General features: G+C 43.6%; 1 pseudogene; it reads right to left on the reverse strand.

The window, feature by feature from the left end:
* Window positions 1-4634: 4634 nt before the first annotated feature.
* Window positions 4635-17871, reverse strand: part of LOC136317665 (glyceraldehyde-3-phosphate dehydrogenase-like) — an 89695-nt pseudogene continuing 76458 nt past the window's right edge.

The raw sequence follows: 17871 nt of genomic DNA on the forward strand, positions 1-17871 counted from the left end.
TCTGACCACATCCTCCAAATCTCCATTCTTCGCAGGCTCACTGGGCTCCAGCCCCACGGGTGGGCCTCTGTGCTGCTCCTCCAACTCACGAGGGATGCTCTCTGATAACTGTTTCTCTCCCTGAACTTCTTCTTCCCACATATCTACTCCCTGCCTTCTTCCACTTTTTTCTCAGCTGTCACCGCAGCAACGTATATCCTGACCACCCTATTTAAAACCACACCTTTGCCCTACACTTCGGATCCCTGGACCCCACTTTAATTTTCTCCAAAGCCCTTAGCTTTAGAATATGTCACAGAATTGACTGATACAGTCTGTTTATGGTCTCCCTTCACCAGAATGTTAACTCTGCTAGGGCAAGTCTTTCTGCCTGGTTTGGACACTGATAATCCCAAGTACCATGAAGAAAGCTGGACACTGCACTCAATATATGCATTTTGAATTAGGAGCTTCTCATGTGCAATACTGATGAACAGGCCTCAAGTTAAAGAAAATCCATGTGGTTATACTTAAAGCAATATTTCAAGATAATTCAAGTCCATGTTAAATTGTTCAAGCAGGTAAAACCCACCCTCCCTAACCCCTCGGGTTGTTCTAAGCTAGATAGGTAGGTTCAAACTGTACTAGTATGTTCTGTTTGAATCCAACAAGCCCATGGTATGCACCAAGCAACTCCCACCCCCACCCAGGACAAAATGTAACCCAGGATAGCAAAATGTCAAAAGAAAACAGTGCCTCTAAAAGTCGGTCTATTAACGTGGACCGTTTCCAATGGAAATGGTAAAACTGATAAACTTGTGAAAACGAATACATTTGCCAAACTCATAAAATTTATTTTTTAATGTGAGGTTTTCTGTTTATTTTTTCATTGTTGGCACAAACTAAACCATGTCCTTTAGCAGGTAAATGGCTAAATAAACTGTGGTGGTGCAGGCAGACAACCCAATATTATTCAGGACAGGAGGCAGGAAGGGAGAGAGGGAGAGGGAGAGAGAGAGAGAGGGACAGAGGGAGAGAGGGAGGAAGGAAGGAAGAGAAGGAGGAAGGAGGGAGGAAGGAAAGAGGAAGGAGAGAGGAGAGGGAGAGAGAGGGGAGGGAGGGAGGGAGGAAGGGAGGAGGCAGGGAGGGAGAGAGGGAGAAGGGGGCAGGAAAGAGGCAGGGAGGAAGGAGGCATGGAGGGAGAAGAAAGGGAGAGGAGAGGGGAGGGGGGAGAAGAGAGGGGAGAGGAGAGGGGAGGGGGGAGAGGAGAGGGGAGGGGGGAGAGGAGAGGGGAGGGGGAGAGGAGAGGGGAGGGGGGAGAGGAGAGAGGAGAGGGGAGGGGGAGAGGAGAGGGGGGGAGAGGAGAGGGGAGGGGGAGAAGAGAGGGGAGGGGGAGAGGAGAGGGGAGGGAAGAGGAAGGGAGAAGAGGGTAGGGGGAGAGAAGAGAGGAGGGGAGGGGAGGGGAGGGGAGGGGAGGAGAAAAGAAAGGGAGAGAGAAGAGAGGGACAAAGAGGAGGGAGAGGATAGGTGAAGAGAAGAGAGGAGAGGGAGGGGTATGGGAGAGGAGAGGAGAGGAGTGGGGAGGGGAGTGGGGAGAGGAGGGGGAGGGGGAAGGAGGGAGGAGATGGAGGGATGAGGGAGGGGGAGGAGAGGGAGGGGGAGGGGGGAGGAGGGGGAGGGGGGAGGAGAGGGAGGAGGGGGAGGGGGGAGGAGAGGGGAGGGGGAGGGGGAGGGGAGGGGAGGGGGAGGAGAGGGAGGGGGAGAAGGGAAGAGAGAGGGGGAGGGGGAGGGGAGAGGGGGTTAGGAAGCTGGCTGTGCCCTCGGTGGTTGCTTCAACATTGTTTGGACCAAACAGACCCAGGGACCCTTCTTCCAGCCTCTGACTACCCTCGAAACTCTTTTCCAGGCACTACCTTCAGAAACCTCTCAGCCATCTCGGCCTCCAAGACCTGCCGACAACATGTTTTGACCATAACTCCTTGTTACCTAACAACCACAGGCTCCCAAATCTGTCAGAATGATTTTACTCAGGTGGGGGCCCCCACACCTACCTCTCCCTGGGCTCTTGTTTCCCCCGCGATGGTGGGGCTCCCGAGCGGTCTCACCCCCGCCAGGAGCATGAGGAGGGGGCACTTCTCTCCCAAGACGGGCCAGGTGACACTCACGACGCCATCAGATGCCGCCATGGCCTCGAGGAGAACCTCTGGATTCCATACGCCCGGGTTCTACCCTCACAGACACTCTTCTCTGTGACGCGGGAGAACCACATCCGGGCGGAAACGGAAACTCATCATGAAGATGACGCCCACTTGCCCACTTCCGCAATGTCCCCCAGCTGGGCTGGGGGAGGGTCTCTTCTGGAAACTCCCCCTCCAGCACGACTCGAACCTTTGGAGCCCAGAGGCCCTCATGCACCCTTCCGCCTCCCCCTGGTGTCTGGCTTTGCCTGAGCCCCTCCCTGAAACCACAAGGTTGCCCTGGCCAGTTGGCTCAGCGGTAGAGCATCGGCCTAGCGTGCGGAGGACCCGGGTTCGATTCCCGGCCAGGGCACACAGGAGAAGCGCCCATTTGCTTCTCCACCCCTCCGCTGCGCCTTCCTCTCTGTCTCTCTCTTCCCCTCCCGCAGCCAAGGCTCCATTGGAGCAAAGATGGCCCGGGCGCCGGGGATGGCTCCTTGGCCTCTGCCTCAGGCGCCAGAGTGGCTCTGGTCAAAACATGCGACGCCCCGGAGGGGCAGAGCATCGCCCCCTGGTGGGCAGAGCATCGCCCCTGGTGGGCGTGCTGGGTGGATCCCGGTAGGGTGCATGCGGGAGTCTGTCTGTCTCTCCCGGTTTCTAGCTTCAGAAAAATACAAAAAAGAAAAAACAAACAAACAAACAAAACACACCAGTGGTGGCCAGGGGCTGCGGGAAGGGACGGAATAGCGGGAGGAGCACACGGTGAGAATATGTTGTCTGCTACTGTTCTGCTCATAAAATTAGGGGATATTTTACAGCTTCATATTCACTTTGAAATATTTCTTAATTTTTGTGAGCAGTGCGTGTATAACCCATAGGATGGACGACATCGAGAAAGAGAACCTTACATAAACTACTGAGTTGGGGTGATAACGCTGTGTCAATTCGGTTTGTTAATTGTAACAAAAGTACCACTCTGGAGGGGATGTCAGGAACACGGGAGACCAACCAACCAGGTGTGGGGGCAGAGGCTATATGGGAAATATCTGCACCGCCCCCTCAATTGTGCTGTGAACTTAAAACTGCTCTAAAAATATAGTCTGATCAATCGCTTCCCAGCCTTTTGGCTAAGAGCAAGTGCAAAAATGTAGTATGATTTTTTTAATAAAAGAAGAAAACTAACAGCTACATGGCATGTGTGCCATAATACAGTGTGTCTGTAAAGTCATGGTGCACTTTTGACCGGTCACAGGAAAGCAACAGAAGACAATAGAAATGTGAAATCTGCACCAAATAAAAGGAAAACTCTCCCAGTTTCATACCTATTCAGTGCAGTTCGATGTGGGCTCACACACAGATTTTTTAGGGCTCCTTAGGTAGCTATCCAGTATAGCCTCTACAGATTCGTCAGTGACTGATGGCCTACCAGAATGGGGTTTCTCCACCAAACTGCCAGTTTCCTTCAACTGCTTATCCCACCAAGTAATGTTATTCCTATGTGGTGGCACTTCGTTATAAATGCGCCGACACTCACGTTGCACTTTGGTCATGGATTCGAATTTAGCGAGCCACAGAACACACTGAACTTTCCTCTGTACCGTCCACATCTCGACTGGCATGGCCGTGGGCTGCTCCGTTGTATACACAGTGTTACGTCATCATCTGCGCATGCGCACATGCTGCCACATCATCCTACAGAAACTGGGAGGGTTTTCCTTTTATTTGGTGCAGATTTCACATTTCTATTGTCTTTTGTTGCTTTCCTGTGACTGGTCAAAAGTGCACCATGACTTTACGGACACACTGTATTTCCCTTTGTGATCATTCAAAAGTATCATTTAATATTACTGAAGTAGTATTTGTGCATTACAGAAAATGAGAATATACATGCAAGCAAAACTTAAAAACGAAGTCTTCACGTTGCCCCTGCCACAGATCCCTTAGGAGGTTAATTCTGTAGTGCGTGTGCTTCTGAGCTTTGTGTAAGCATACATGCATATACAATATATAGGTTTATATATTTTCTTAATGTTCTTTATTTATTCATTTTAGAGTGAAGAGGAGAGATAGAGAGAGAGAAGGAGGAAGGGAGAAGCAGGAAGCATCAACTCCCATATCTGCCTTGACCAGGCAAGTCCAGGATTTTGAACCAACAACCTCAGCTTCCCAGGTTGACACTTTATCTACTGTGTCACCACAGGTCAGGCTGGGTTTATATATTTTTGATGAAAATAGCATTATACTGTTTGGCATTCTGCTGTACTTTTCTTTCTTTTTTTTGGCTGGTATAGTGAACTTTATTGATGGTACATGACAAGTTAGAGCTCTCTAAGTCCCTCTCCTTCCTCACAGCATCTGGGACGCTACTTGTGGGGATCAGGAGATTCTCAGTGTGTTGGGGGATTAATTTGGGGCATGGACCTTCCAGCAGCTGAGGGCCTCTCTTGCTCTTGCTGGAGCTGTTGGTCCAGGGGGCTCTTACTCTTTGGAGGCCATGTGGATCATAAGGTCTGCAGCCCTGTTGCTGTAGACAAATTCATTTTCATACCAGGAAATGAGCCCAAAGAAGGTGTCATGGAGGGCAGTGCCAGCCCTAGCATCAAAGGTGGAGGAGTGGGTGTTACTGTTCAAGCCACAGGAGACAACTTGGTCCTCAGTGTAGCCCAGGATAGCCCTAGAGGGGAGTCTGATGTTTCTTCCATACCTTCTTGATGTCATCATGTTTGGCAGTTTCCTCCAGGTGGCAGGTCGAACCCACAACTGACACATTGGGGTTGGGACATGGAAGGCCATGCCAGTGAGCTTCCTATTCAGCTCAGGGATGACCTTGTCCATAGCCATGGCAGTGCCAATAGAAACAGAGACAATGTTCTGGGAAGCCTCTCGATCATTATGCCACAGCTTCAGAAAGAGGGACCATCCATGGTCTTCTGGGTGGCAGTGATGGTGTGGACTGTGGTCATCAGTCCCTTCATGATGCTGAATTTGTCGTGGATGACTTCGGAATGGGGGCCAAGCAGTTGGCGCAGGAGGCATTGCTGACAATCTTGAAGGAATTGTCATACTTGTCATGGTTCACACCCATCACAAGCATGGGGGCATCCGCAGAATGGGCACAGATGATGATCCTCTTGGCTCCTTCCTTCAAGTGGTCCCCAACCTTCTCCAAAGTAGTGAAGACATAAGTGGACTCCGCAACTTACTCAGCACCAGCATCACTCCATTTAATGTTGGTGGGATCTCATGCCGGGGAGACGGAGATGGATTTTCCATTAATGACATTTCACATTCTGAGCCTTGACTGTGCCTTTGAACTTGCCATGAATAGAATCATACTGGAACATGTAGAGTCGTAGACCATGTATTTGAAGTCAATGAAAGGGTCACTGATGGAAATAATGTCCACTTTTTCAGAGTTAAAAGCAGCCCTGGTGACCAGGCGCCCAATATGGCCAAATCCGTCCACTCTGACCTTTACCTTTGTGTCTCAGGGTTGCGGCTGGCACTGTGGAGGGAGACAAGGCTGTCTGTCCAACAGGAGGAACAGAGAGCCGGGATCTTCTTTTCTTAATCAATGATCTTTGTCTTTCCATTTCAGTAAGATTTCACCCCATCTAATACCCAAACTGCAGCGAAATTCCACACGCCCTCTATTTAATGAAAAAAAAAAAAAAAAAAAAAACCAAAACACTACAGTTAGTTTGTCAAAAAACAGTATCTAATCCAGGACAATGCCCTGAGAAATCACTTTGAAAGTAATAGTAACCCAAACTTTTTTAATTGTATTATTTCATTTTAAAAATATTTCCAACCCCAAATGTTCCTTTATCTGAAGTTAGTCATTTTTATTGCTCCATTCATCTGAATGTGATTTCAACTTTGTTCAGTATAATTTTATCAGTGAGTTGTTAAATAAAATTCTAGAATAGATACTAAAATGTACAGGATCTTCAACTATAAAAATTAGAGAAAACTCATTTAATTATTACAAAAAGCTTTAGATCATTTTAACTGTTCCAAAAATCCACAGTATCACAGAATAACTCGCTTTTGCTGACTTTTTATTAGTGGGTCATTACTCATCTGATACTGATTATTTTAAATTGCCTTTTCTCTTTTTACTATGTAATGAACTGCTCATGTTCTGTGGCATTTTATTAAATTTTTCAGTCAAAAATATGAATCTTCATTTTGTTACTCTTAGTGATAACAAAGCATTTGGTAATAAAATGGCAAAGATCTTAGAATTAATGGAAAATAGAAATAATTTGTATTCAACAACTCTTTCTCTTCAGTATCCCTTACATTTCAATATACAGGTTGAGGCAGAAGTAGGTTTACAGTTGTGAGTGCATGAAACACAGTTCTTAACTTTTAATTTTTAATCTTTTTTAGTAACAGAGAGAGAGAGAAAGGCACAGACAGGAAGGGAGAGAGATGAGAAGTATCAACTCATAGCTATGGCACCTTAGTTGTTCATTGATTGCTTTTTTATATGTGCTTTGATAGGCAGGGGCCTCCAGCTGAGCCAGTGACCCCTTGCTCAAGCCAGTGACCTTTGGCTTCAAGCCAGCCACCATGAGGCCATGTCTATGATCCCAAACTCGAGCTGGTGACCCCATGCTCAAGCTGGTGAGGCCGTGCTCAAGCTGGATGACCCTGCGCTCAAGCCAGCAACCTCAGGGTTTCAAACCTGGGTCCTCAGTCCTCAGCATCCCAAGCTGATGCGCTGTCCACTGCGCCCCCAACCGATCAGGCAGTTTGGTCTTTATTATGATTTATTTATTGTATTATTTTTCATACAAACAACTGTAAACCTACTTTTGCCCTGCCTTGTATATTGTCCTTAAGACAATTAATGGAAGACTTACCATGGTGGTTTTCTGAGGGAATTTTCATTCTAAAGATAAAGTACAAGCACATAATATTTATATAATATTTATATAATAAATCCATTGATCTGTATAGGCCCTAAACTATGCTCCTGTGCTTGAGATTTGGGTATTAGGTGAAGGAAACTGAAGAATCTCAAGCTACACCCTGCGTAATGTTTTGTTTTGTTTTTTTTAATTCTGGAAATACGGTCTTGACATCTTTGTCAAAACTATTGCATTGCCTGACCTGTGGTGACACAGTGGATAAAGCATCCACCTGGGACACTGAGTCACCAGTTTGAAATCCTGGGCTGGCCTGGTCAAGGCACATATGGAAATTGATGCTTCCTGCTCCTCCTCCTTCTCTCTCTCTCTCTCTCTCTCTCTCTCTATTTCTCTTTCCCCTCTCTCTAAAATGAATAATAATAATATAAAAACTATAGTATTATTCTCAAAGACAAAACTAATGTGGTCAGTTTAAAGTGTTATTTACTAGGAAAGAGTATGGCCATTTCTTACAAAACTAAAAATGTAAACAATCATCTAACCCAGCAATCACACTCTTTAGCACTTATCCCACAAAACTAAAAGTTTATTTTCACAGGAAGAAAAAAAGCGCATACATGGATGTTCATAGCTTAATTGATAATAGCCTCAAAGTGGAAACCACCCAAATGTTCTTCAGTGGGTGACTGGATAAACAATCTTTGGGTCAGCCATGTAGTGTAATACTCTCAGTGATGAAAAGGAACAAACTGCTGGGACACTGGTCAACCTGGATGAACCACTGGAGACTTACACTGAGTGACAATAGTCAATCTTACAAGGTTACGTACTGTGCAGTGCCTTTCATACGATATTCTTGAAAAGACAAATTGTTAGAAAGGAAAATTAGTGGTTGACAGGGTATAGGGACAGGGAAAAGTGTGGGGAAAATGAGGATGGTTATAAACACAACAGACCCATGTGGCAATGGAACCATTCAGTATCTTGTCTGTGGTTGTACATATGGGAATCTGTCCATGGGATACAATTGTGTAGAAATAAATACACACACACAAGTGAGTACAGGTGAAGCTAGGAAATTTGAATAATATCAGTGGATTATATCATGCTGGAATTCTGATAACGATATTGTACTATAGTTTTGCAAGATACTATTAGTAGGGGAAACTGAGTCAAATGTGCATGAAACCTCTCGGTTATGTCTTACAACTCCATTACATTCTGCACAAACAACTATATTCATTTCTTCAATCTCAAAGAATATATGAAGATGGAAACAATCTTTGTTTAAATAACAATGGCCAGCCTTGTTTTTATTTTTATATTCTTCAAAAATACTGGGAAAAGTTTTATAGCTATACATTTCTTGAAATACAATTATTCATCTTACTCTTTTCATATAGATATTGCTTAGATAATCAGAGTTGAACCCACTTTGGGCTTATGGATCAAGGAGAAATCAGCATAGAAGTAATTGGTCTCAATTAATAATGATTGAGGGGAAAATAAAGTAAGCTTCCTCCCTTGGATGATTCTTCAAGGGTGAACAGAGGCGGCTTTAACGGCAGGTGCAATGGGAGTGTACCCTGGCCCCAACTTTTGAAGGGCCCTGCAAAACCCTAACTTTACACTTGTTTCTGATGACACCAAGCTTGGTTTTATATGTGCAATTTTAACATTAATAGTACATAATATTTTTTATTTATTTAAAAATATGGTTAATGTAAAGCCAGTATCCACGGCGACCATCCCAGTCGCCTGGCCCATGCAGGTTTGCATTAGATTCGGACAGTCGGTAAAGAAATAACAGAGCCACAAACTGATGGGCCATCATCTTTAATCCTAGCTTGCACCCAGCGGGCAAGTAAAAACACACACTGGGCTCCAAAACCCACTCATTCGGTGCTCACAAAGCTAATGATTTATCCGAGTTTCCTAGATCCAAAGGTTTCTAGCTCACCAGACTTAATCACCTCTGTTTCCCATCTCCTCTCTGCATAAATTCTGCACAAACTGGCCTCTCACTCAGCACTCCACCATCTTGGCTGCTTCTCCTGGTCTCCTCCAGGTGGCCTTTCTCTGCTCTCCTCTCTAATGCTAATCTCAGGAACCAAGAGAGAGCAAGCTCCAGGTCTGCCCTCATTTTATAGTGTAGAAATCAAAACCTTTAATCCAATATACAAACAAGGAAGTCTCTGATACAAAGTCACTTATCTGAGGCATAATGGGATTTCTTATGAGAGTGCACCACCCCACATCAAAAAGGGTGGGAATGGCCTAGTTCTAAAACCAAGCCCCAGGCTACAAGGATCCTGCCTGCCCACAGCCTGCCCCCAACACACATTAATATCACATGGGTGCCCTGGCCAGATAGCTCAGTGGGTTAGCACATAGGCCTGAAGTGCTGATGTTGCTGGTTCGATCCCTGGTCAGGGCACGTACAGGAACAGATCTATGTTCCACTCTCTCTCTCTCTCTCTCTTTCTCTCTCTCTCTCTCCTTTTCTCTCTCACTAAAATCAATAAAAATGAAAATTAAAAAAAATATATCACATGGGTGACGGGCTTCCACATGGGCAGCACCATTTTTAACAAAGTGAGCTTAATATATTTTATCTGCCCAACAGTTAACATGTATTTTTATTTTCCATCTCTTTCTATTTTTTAAGGGGCCCAATATTTTCTTCTGCACCCGGGGCTTCAACTGACCTTAATCCACCTCTGAGCATGAAAGAGTAAGGAAAGAACAGGTTTAAAAGAAGCTAAGTTTAAATTTAGGATAATCGAGCAGATGCCACTTCCTGGCCTTTACTTCTGGAAAGTTCTGTCTCATATCTACACTATATCAGACATATCCAACTGTTGGGAAGATAAAATATATTATGCTCATTTTGTTAAAGATGGTGCTGCCCACGTGGAAGCCTGTCACCCAGGTGATTGCTTGAGATGGGCGTGATTGTATTAATGTGTGTTGGGGGCAGGGTATGGGCAGGCAGTATCCTTATAGCCTGGTGCTTAGTTTTAAGACTAAGCCTTTCCCATCCTTTTTGATGTAGGGTGGTGCACTCTCATGAGGAATCCCATTATGCCTCAGATAAGTGACTTTGTATCAGAGACTTCCTTGTTTGTATATTGGATTAAAGGTTTTGATTTCTACACTATAAAATGGGGGCAGACCTGGAGCTTGCTCTCTCTCCGTTCCTGATATTAGCATTAGAGAGGAAAACAGAGAAAGGCCATGTGGAGGAGACCAAGAGAAGCAGCCAAGATGGCAGAGTGCTGAGGGAGAAACCAGTTTGTGCAGAGTTTGTGCAGAGAGAAGGAGATGGGAAACAGAGGTGAATAAGTCTGATGAGCTAGAAACCTTTGATTCTAGGAAACTCAGATAAGTCAGTAGCTTTATGAGCACTGAATGAGTGGGTTTTGGAGCCCAGTGTGTGTTTTTACTTGCCCGCTGGGTGCAAGCTAGGATTAAAGATGGTGGTCCACGAGTTTTTGGCTCCATTGTTTCTTTACCATCTGTCCAAATCTAATGCAAACCTGCATGGGCCAGGTGGCTGTGATGGTGGCCGTAGCTACTGACTTTACAGCAACTTAGATCAGTTCTCCTTCAAACAACCTACTTCAAGACCTTTAGTTTGCCTAGAGTTTCAGTTCTCATTCCTCCCGTTTCTACCCTCACAGAAACTGTTACTCAACACAGCCTTTTTGTTCTAGAAGGTTCTGTGCTCATACTCCCATTTTATCAGAAATACCCAGGGGACAAGGTTTAGCTCACATTTCTTTCAACAAACATGTTACAAACTGCCCCACACGTTTATTTTTCTCAGAATGTTCTGTCTCTCCCCAGGCCCCACACAGAAAACTTCTGTGAAGTGGGCTATTTAGTTTCTGGTTATCTAATCATGTGCTCAACTGATTCAATTACCTTTACTTCTTCCAGCTAGTTTTGTCTTTTTCCCCACACACACTGTCACAGAAATCCCAGGAGAGGGAACTTAGCTGATTAAACCAATCACACTCTGTCCCTGAGGGCTGACCTTGCATTTTCAGGAAGCTTCTGTCCTCTGCCCTTACTCTATCAAAAACACTCAGGGCAGTGAGCTTAGTTCAGTTCTTCTTCAACTAAGCATATTTGGATCTGCTACCAGACTTTCACTTCTTCCAGAAAAATCTGTCCTTACTTCCCTCCTCACAAACTCACCTGTAATTAACCCCTCAGGAGAGGAATTTTAGTTCATTTCTCCTTCAACCTAATATTTGACCTACCTCCTGACCTTGATTTCTTCCAGAAAATTCCATTCTTATAACTTTACTGTATCAGCAATACCCAGGGGAAAGACCTTAGTTCAGTTCTGCTTCAACCAATCATGTTCTGATCCCCCTTCTGTACTTTAATTTCCCCTAGAATTTTCTATCCTCATTCTCTCCACTCTAAAGGTCTCTGTGAGGATGGGTGGATGAAGATACAACATTCTGGGAGAATTATGGATCTAGGATGCTGTCTCAACATGATTGCTTGAAGGACAACTGAACTAGGTTTCTACATCTTGGGGTTTCTCAAATGTGTCTGTATGGAGGGTGGGGTGGGGTGGGATTGGAACAGAACTTTCTGGAAAGAGTAAAGGTTAAGAGGAGGGCTCAGAACATAAATGGATGAGGGAGGACTGATTAAGTCCCCACTTCTGGAGTTTCTTTCAGATTCGGTGCATGAGGAGTGAGCATTCTGGGGCAGGCACAGGTCTTGGAGCAGATCAGAACATGATTGGTTGAAGAATGTTTCTACCCAGAGTGTCTCTGACATGCCAATGGTATAAGGACAGAACTTTATGGTGTCAGAATGTGATGGATAGGTGCACTGACCGATGTTCCCGCCTGTGGGAATTCTATTAGGGTCTATATTGGGGTAAATAGTAAGGATAGAACTTTCTGAAAAACAGTGAAGTTTAAGAGGTAGCTCATAAAATTAATAGATGTGGAAGAACTAGATAATTATTTAACACTGAATCCTGGACAAATTAGTCACAGGGTCTGGTCCACTTAAGTATGTGAAGAAGGGAGGACAGACTGCTGCCGGCAAGATTCACTCCAGTAAAACTGGATCCTGAACCAGTTAGACATGGGCTCCAATCCATCTAAGAAATGCCTGTCTGATGCTGGAGAGGCAAGATGCTATTAATCACCAAGTTAGTTACAGAGATAGTGGATTCTGGATGAGTTTGTCACCAAGTCCAGTCTCCATAAGTGCTCATATCTCTGAAGAAGGAGGGGGAAAGTCACCTTCAAAAGTAAATCCAGAGATATTTGCTTCTGGAATAGGCAGTTGTGTTGTCTCACCCATGTGTACATAAGTGTGCCTCTAAAGGAGCATAAAGGAAAACCATGTATTTATTGGAAAGACTATGTGGACATGAGTGGCAACTGGTTTTTGTCCTGAAGTGCAGTTGTGGTGAAGAAGAGTGTGAGAGAGTCTCCCACTGGGAAGAAAATACCAGGGCATGGCATCAGCATGTTTTCATAAACAGATGTAGTTTAAGTCTCGTCTCAGAGTGGACAGGAAACTCCGGAATGGTGGCCGACAAACCAGTTATTCTGGATCAGAGTAAAAAAGAAAGTGGGCAACTGCAGTGGGTACGAAAAGCCAAAGACGATGGTTAGCAATCAAGAAATCTGTGAGGAGATCGAACACTTCAACTACGGGAGACAGCAAACCCATTTTCTTAATGGAAAGAAAACTAAACAACTGTAGAGCTAGGGAATCTAGATCAAGGATAAATAAGCAGAAACTTCCAGTGGGGAAGAACGGGGGTGGCTAGGAGAGTGCAGAGGATTGTAGGAATCAGAAGTTATTGAATAGGTCTTGAAGTGTACAGAAATAAATGTAGGAAGTAGCCAGCCACCCTGACCAGATAGCTTAGTTGGTTAGAACATCATCCCAGTACACAGAGGTTGCCTGTTTGTGTGTGTGTGTGTGTGTGTGTGTGTGTGTGTGTGTGTGTGTGAGAGAGAGAGAGAGAGAGAGAGAGAGAGAGAGAGAGAGACAGAGACAGAGACAGAGACAGAGAGAGGGACAGATAGGGACAGAAGACAGGAACAGAGATGAGAGGCATCAATTCTTTTGCTGCAGCACCTTAGTTGTTCATTGATTGCTTTCTCATATGTGCCTTGACTGGGAGCCTACAGCAGACCAAGTGACCCTTTGTTCAAACAAGCAACCTTGGATTCAAGCTGGTGAGCCTTGCTCAAACCAGATGAGCCCGCACTCAAGCCGGCGACCTCAGGGTTTCAAACCTGGGTCCTGTGCATCCCAGTCCGAAGCTCTATCCGCTGCATCACCATCTGGTCAGCCTAGATGCAGAGATCTTAAAGACAGGACAACTGAACTTTACAGAGAAGTGCAAGTGAGTTCTAGCACTTCTGACCCCCAACCCCAGGTGAAAGCACCACCAGAGGATGGGAAGGTGAATTGGAAGCTAAAGACTTTCTGCAGATGATTAAGGCCTCAAAATGTAAGTTGCATTTATTACAACGATCTTAGTGTGTGTTTGGAGGGAATTGGAAAGGGGTTTCGTTGTTCTGAGCAGCATGTGCCCATGAGACAGCAGCTGCAGTGCGGGAAAGGAGAGGAATCCGAGTGCACCCAGTCAGACACGCGCTACGCTTTTTCCCCATAGCAGTAGCAGGATAGGGTTTGGAACATTACTGTTGCAAATTAATACTTAGTGAGCATTTTCTATCTAGAGAATTTTTTTTTTGTACTAGGAAGTCATTTTGCATTCAACAATTTTGTAGAAATGACATAGCTAAGGATATATTGAGTGTAAACATTGTTATCTCCTAAGATGCCTTGTTAAGACCAAGGTGAACATCTGGCCTTGAAATCTACTTAAAAGTGAATTGTGGTTTAACACACTTCTTAGCTGAGTATTTCATTATACAGCAAGCCAATGCTCTCCCAGCTCTTCAGCGAGCAATTTCTGGTTGCCTCTACATATGTATGCTAGAAAAATAGCTCACAAATAATGGATTCTTGGAATAGCAATGCTTGTGTCCATAGTTCAAATCTATATTCTAAAGAATTTCTTAAAGTGCTACTTTATTTTAACTTTGTTCTTAGAGCATTTTTCAACTACAGTTCACTCTTCGTGAAGAGCATTTAAGCTTTATCTTCTGACTCCAACATGAGATAGTTCCTCTCAAAGTCCTCATCCTCTGAGGAAACAAGTTTAAAGGTTTCAGTGGTTTGCTTAAGGGTATGATAAATTATCCGAACTAGGACTAACCCAAATCCTGCTTCTGGCCAGTTCTCTTTTCAGTATCCCCATATTGTAGCAGGAATCAAGGGGGACAAAGACACCCAGAAAACTTGATGAAGGAAGTAGGATTTATTAGCTGGTGGTGCAGAGTGACCCCAAAAGAGGCAACAAAACACGAGCTCCCCAGAGTTAGATTTCTTACATCTTATATATTTTTACAGCTTTAGCTTTCACGTGACAAGTGCCTGATTTCTATGACTTCTTTGTCTGCAGACCTATGTGACTTCTGTATCTCTGGGAGGGAGGGGAGGGTGAGAGGACAACAGAGGGTCTGTTCTTGACTATCACTCATTCTCTCTGGAACAGCAAGTTCATTTCAAGGAACTGATAACAAACAAGGTCCACAGCCTTGGTTTGTTATTTTTCAAACTTTCTGTCTGCCCTTACTCCCTCAGTCCTGAACACTGACGTCAGTGGCTTGAGCGTAAGTCCCCAGACATTGCACGCCCCCTCTCTTCTATATTCTTCTGGTTTCTCCTCCCTCAATATGAATTGAACTTTAAATGACAACTATAATGTTGCAAACTTAAATTGTAATAAGATATTAAGAATTTTCTAGCTCTAGCTGGATAGCTTGGTTGGTCAGAGCATCATCCTGAAGCATGGAGATTGCTGGTTCGATCCTTGGTCAGGGCGCATACAGGGATAGATCAATGTTTCTGTCTGTCTGTCTGTCTCTCTCTCTCTCTCTCCTTTCCTCTCTTGCTAAAAAATCAACAAACAAAACATTAACAAAAAAGAATAATTTTCTAGATAGTATGGTGGCTTCTGTTAGCCTTTGCATCCCATAGGCATGGGCAATAACTGGTAGTATAAGTTTAACAACCAAGTTGTAAACTTAACTTTTAGATGTTAGACACTTCTGGCTAGAGGTGCAGGATTTGGGTGACTTTGTTCTCCTGAGGGCACTGTTGTTAACTGGCAGTATTTGGGTCAAGTCTTTGTGTGTCACTATTTTCTTCCAGAATTCTCTGAAAGCATTTTTGGGATGAAAATACTATATTGCCTAGGATTTTATTCAAAATAATCTAGTGAAGGGGAGGGGATTGTATATATACATATGTATAAAGAAAACAAAACTGGCCATGTGTCTATAACTACTGAGGCTCCATGGTGAGTACATGGAGGTTCATTATACTGCTCTACCTACTTCTGTATATACCTCAAATTTTCCATTATGAAAGGTTAAAAACTACATTTCTTATTTATATTATAAAAGACAAGCCTGATGGGTAACAGGAGCTAGCTAGTAATAAAGTAGCGAGGCTAAGGGCAGGTGGTATGTTTGGTAGATTTTACTTTCTTTTTCTTCTACATAATCTTCCTTCCATTTTAACATATGTGGGCACAATCGGACTTCTGTTTGGTGACCTAATTTTATACAAGATTGAAGAAAGACTGATGAATATAAAAGGCACCTATCTGATCTGAGTTAAAGTGAGAGGAAATTGCAGGTTTTCTGTAAAAGTGCCAATTTTCACCAGGGTGGCCCAACTACGAGTATCAAATTTATTGTTATTGTTATCCAAATTTTGATTGCTCATGAGGAAACCACATTTATGAAAGAAAGAATAGAAGCAATGAGACTTGTAGTGGACAAAAGCAGAAGAAAGTGTTTTTATGACCTTTATTCCTTTATTCATTCATTCATTCATTCATTTATTTTTGCTTCAGGGTTCTGAATAATCCCCGAGTTGTCATTTATTTCCTAAGCAATTCGACCATCCTGACTCTGCCTTCCCTGTTTCTGCTCTAAAACTTTGTATTCCTGCTGGGCACTAATGCTGTAAAAGAAAAAGATAAGATAAACAAAATGCAGCAACATATAATGTTTTCTTTTCAAACTTTTTCATTGTGAAATATAACAGATATAGAGAACTGCATAAAGCAAACATAGAGCTTAAGGAATTACTATGAGGCAAACACCCTTGTCACCAACCACCTAGGTTACAACTTAGGTTAAAAACTTAAAATATTGCCAACCACTCCACAGGGCCATCCTACCCACAACCCTTTCCATTTCCTCAAAAGTCACCTCTATTCTGACCTTTCTGGAAATCAATTCTTTGCTTTACAAGTTTATTATCCAGATGTTCATTAATAAACACTAGTTTAGTTATGCCTCCCCATAATAATTTCTAAATCACTTTTTTTTTTAAATGAGAGGAGGAGAGATAGAGAGACTGACTCCCGCATGCACTCAGACCAGAATCCACCCGGCAACCTCCACCTGGGGCTGATGCTTGATTCAACTGAGCTATCATCCTCAGTGCCTAGGGCTGGCGATCGAACCAACTGACCCACTAGCTGGAAGAGAGGAAGAAAGAGAGAAGAGGGAGAAGGAGGGAGAGAGAAGAAGCAGATGGCCGCTTCTCCTGTGTGCCCTGACTTGGAATTTAGTCCGGGTCTTCTACATGCTGGATCAATGCTCTACTACTGAGCAAACCAGCCAGGGTTTTCTAAATCTCTTTTAACTTGGAGTTTCTACTCCCTTCTTTTTATTTTTTATCACAATTTATTTGTTGAAGAAATCATGTCTTTTGTCCTCTAGAGTTTTTCACAATCCTGATTTTGCTCTGCCCTGCATTTCTTACAGATTGGTATTTGGTTCTATAGGCTTGATCAGATTTTAGTTGGTTGTTCTTCTTTCGGTATCCTAGGTGGTGGTGTGCTCCTCTGTCCAGGGTACCAAAGGTTCAGCTGCCTCTCTTGTCTCTGGCTTTGACTGCTCTCAGTGGTCAGGCCATCAAGTTTTAGGCTGAGGATCTCTCCAGACATTTTAATTTTTTGCTTTTTTATTTTATGTTTTTAATTTTTTCTATTGATTGATTGAGAGAGAAAGAGAGAGAGAGAGGGAGAGAAGCATCAACTCGTTGTTCCACTGAGTTGCTCCATCCAGTTGTGCACTCATTATCTGCTTTTCCTACATGCCCTGACCCAGCATGGAACCATGACTTCAGTGCACGGGGAGGACACTCTCTTTATCCACTGAGCCACCTGGCCAGGGCTCTCTCCACACATTTTAATTGTCAGAGCTCTTTTTTTAAAATGAAAATGACTGCATGAGAACAATATTCTCTGAGTTCTTGCTTGTTGAAATATCTCTTTGTATTTTTTTTCTATTTAAACGTCAGGCTGGATATAAAGTCTTGGGCTCCCGTTTTCTTTCCTTGGGTATAATTATGTGTGCTATTTCTTTTCTGCTTATGTAAAACTTTGCTGTCAAAGTCTGCTTATAATCTGATTTTCTTTTCTTTATGGCTGATTTTGATCCTTCTAACTGAAAGTTGATTTCTTTCCCCTTTGAAATCCAGTAATTTTATTAGAACATGTCTCTCTGTTGGTTGATCTGGGTCAATTTCCTCAGCTACATGGTTGTATTCTTTTAATATGCACTTTTAAATATAATTTAGGAAAGTTTCCTTGCATTCTATTTTTTAGACATTGTTTGATTTTGTTCCAACACTGTTTTTCTTTGGGGATTGAGAGACTGTGCAAAGTAAAAAAAAGGTTTCAGACA

This window comes from Saccopteryx bilineata, chromosome X (genome assembly GCF_036850765.1).
Source record: "Saccopteryx bilineata isolate mSacBil1 chromosome X, mSacBil1_pri_phased_curated, whole genome shotgun sequence".
Lineage (NCBI taxonomy): Eukaryota > Metazoa > Chordata > Mammalia > Chiroptera > Emballonuridae > Saccopteryx > Saccopteryx bilineata.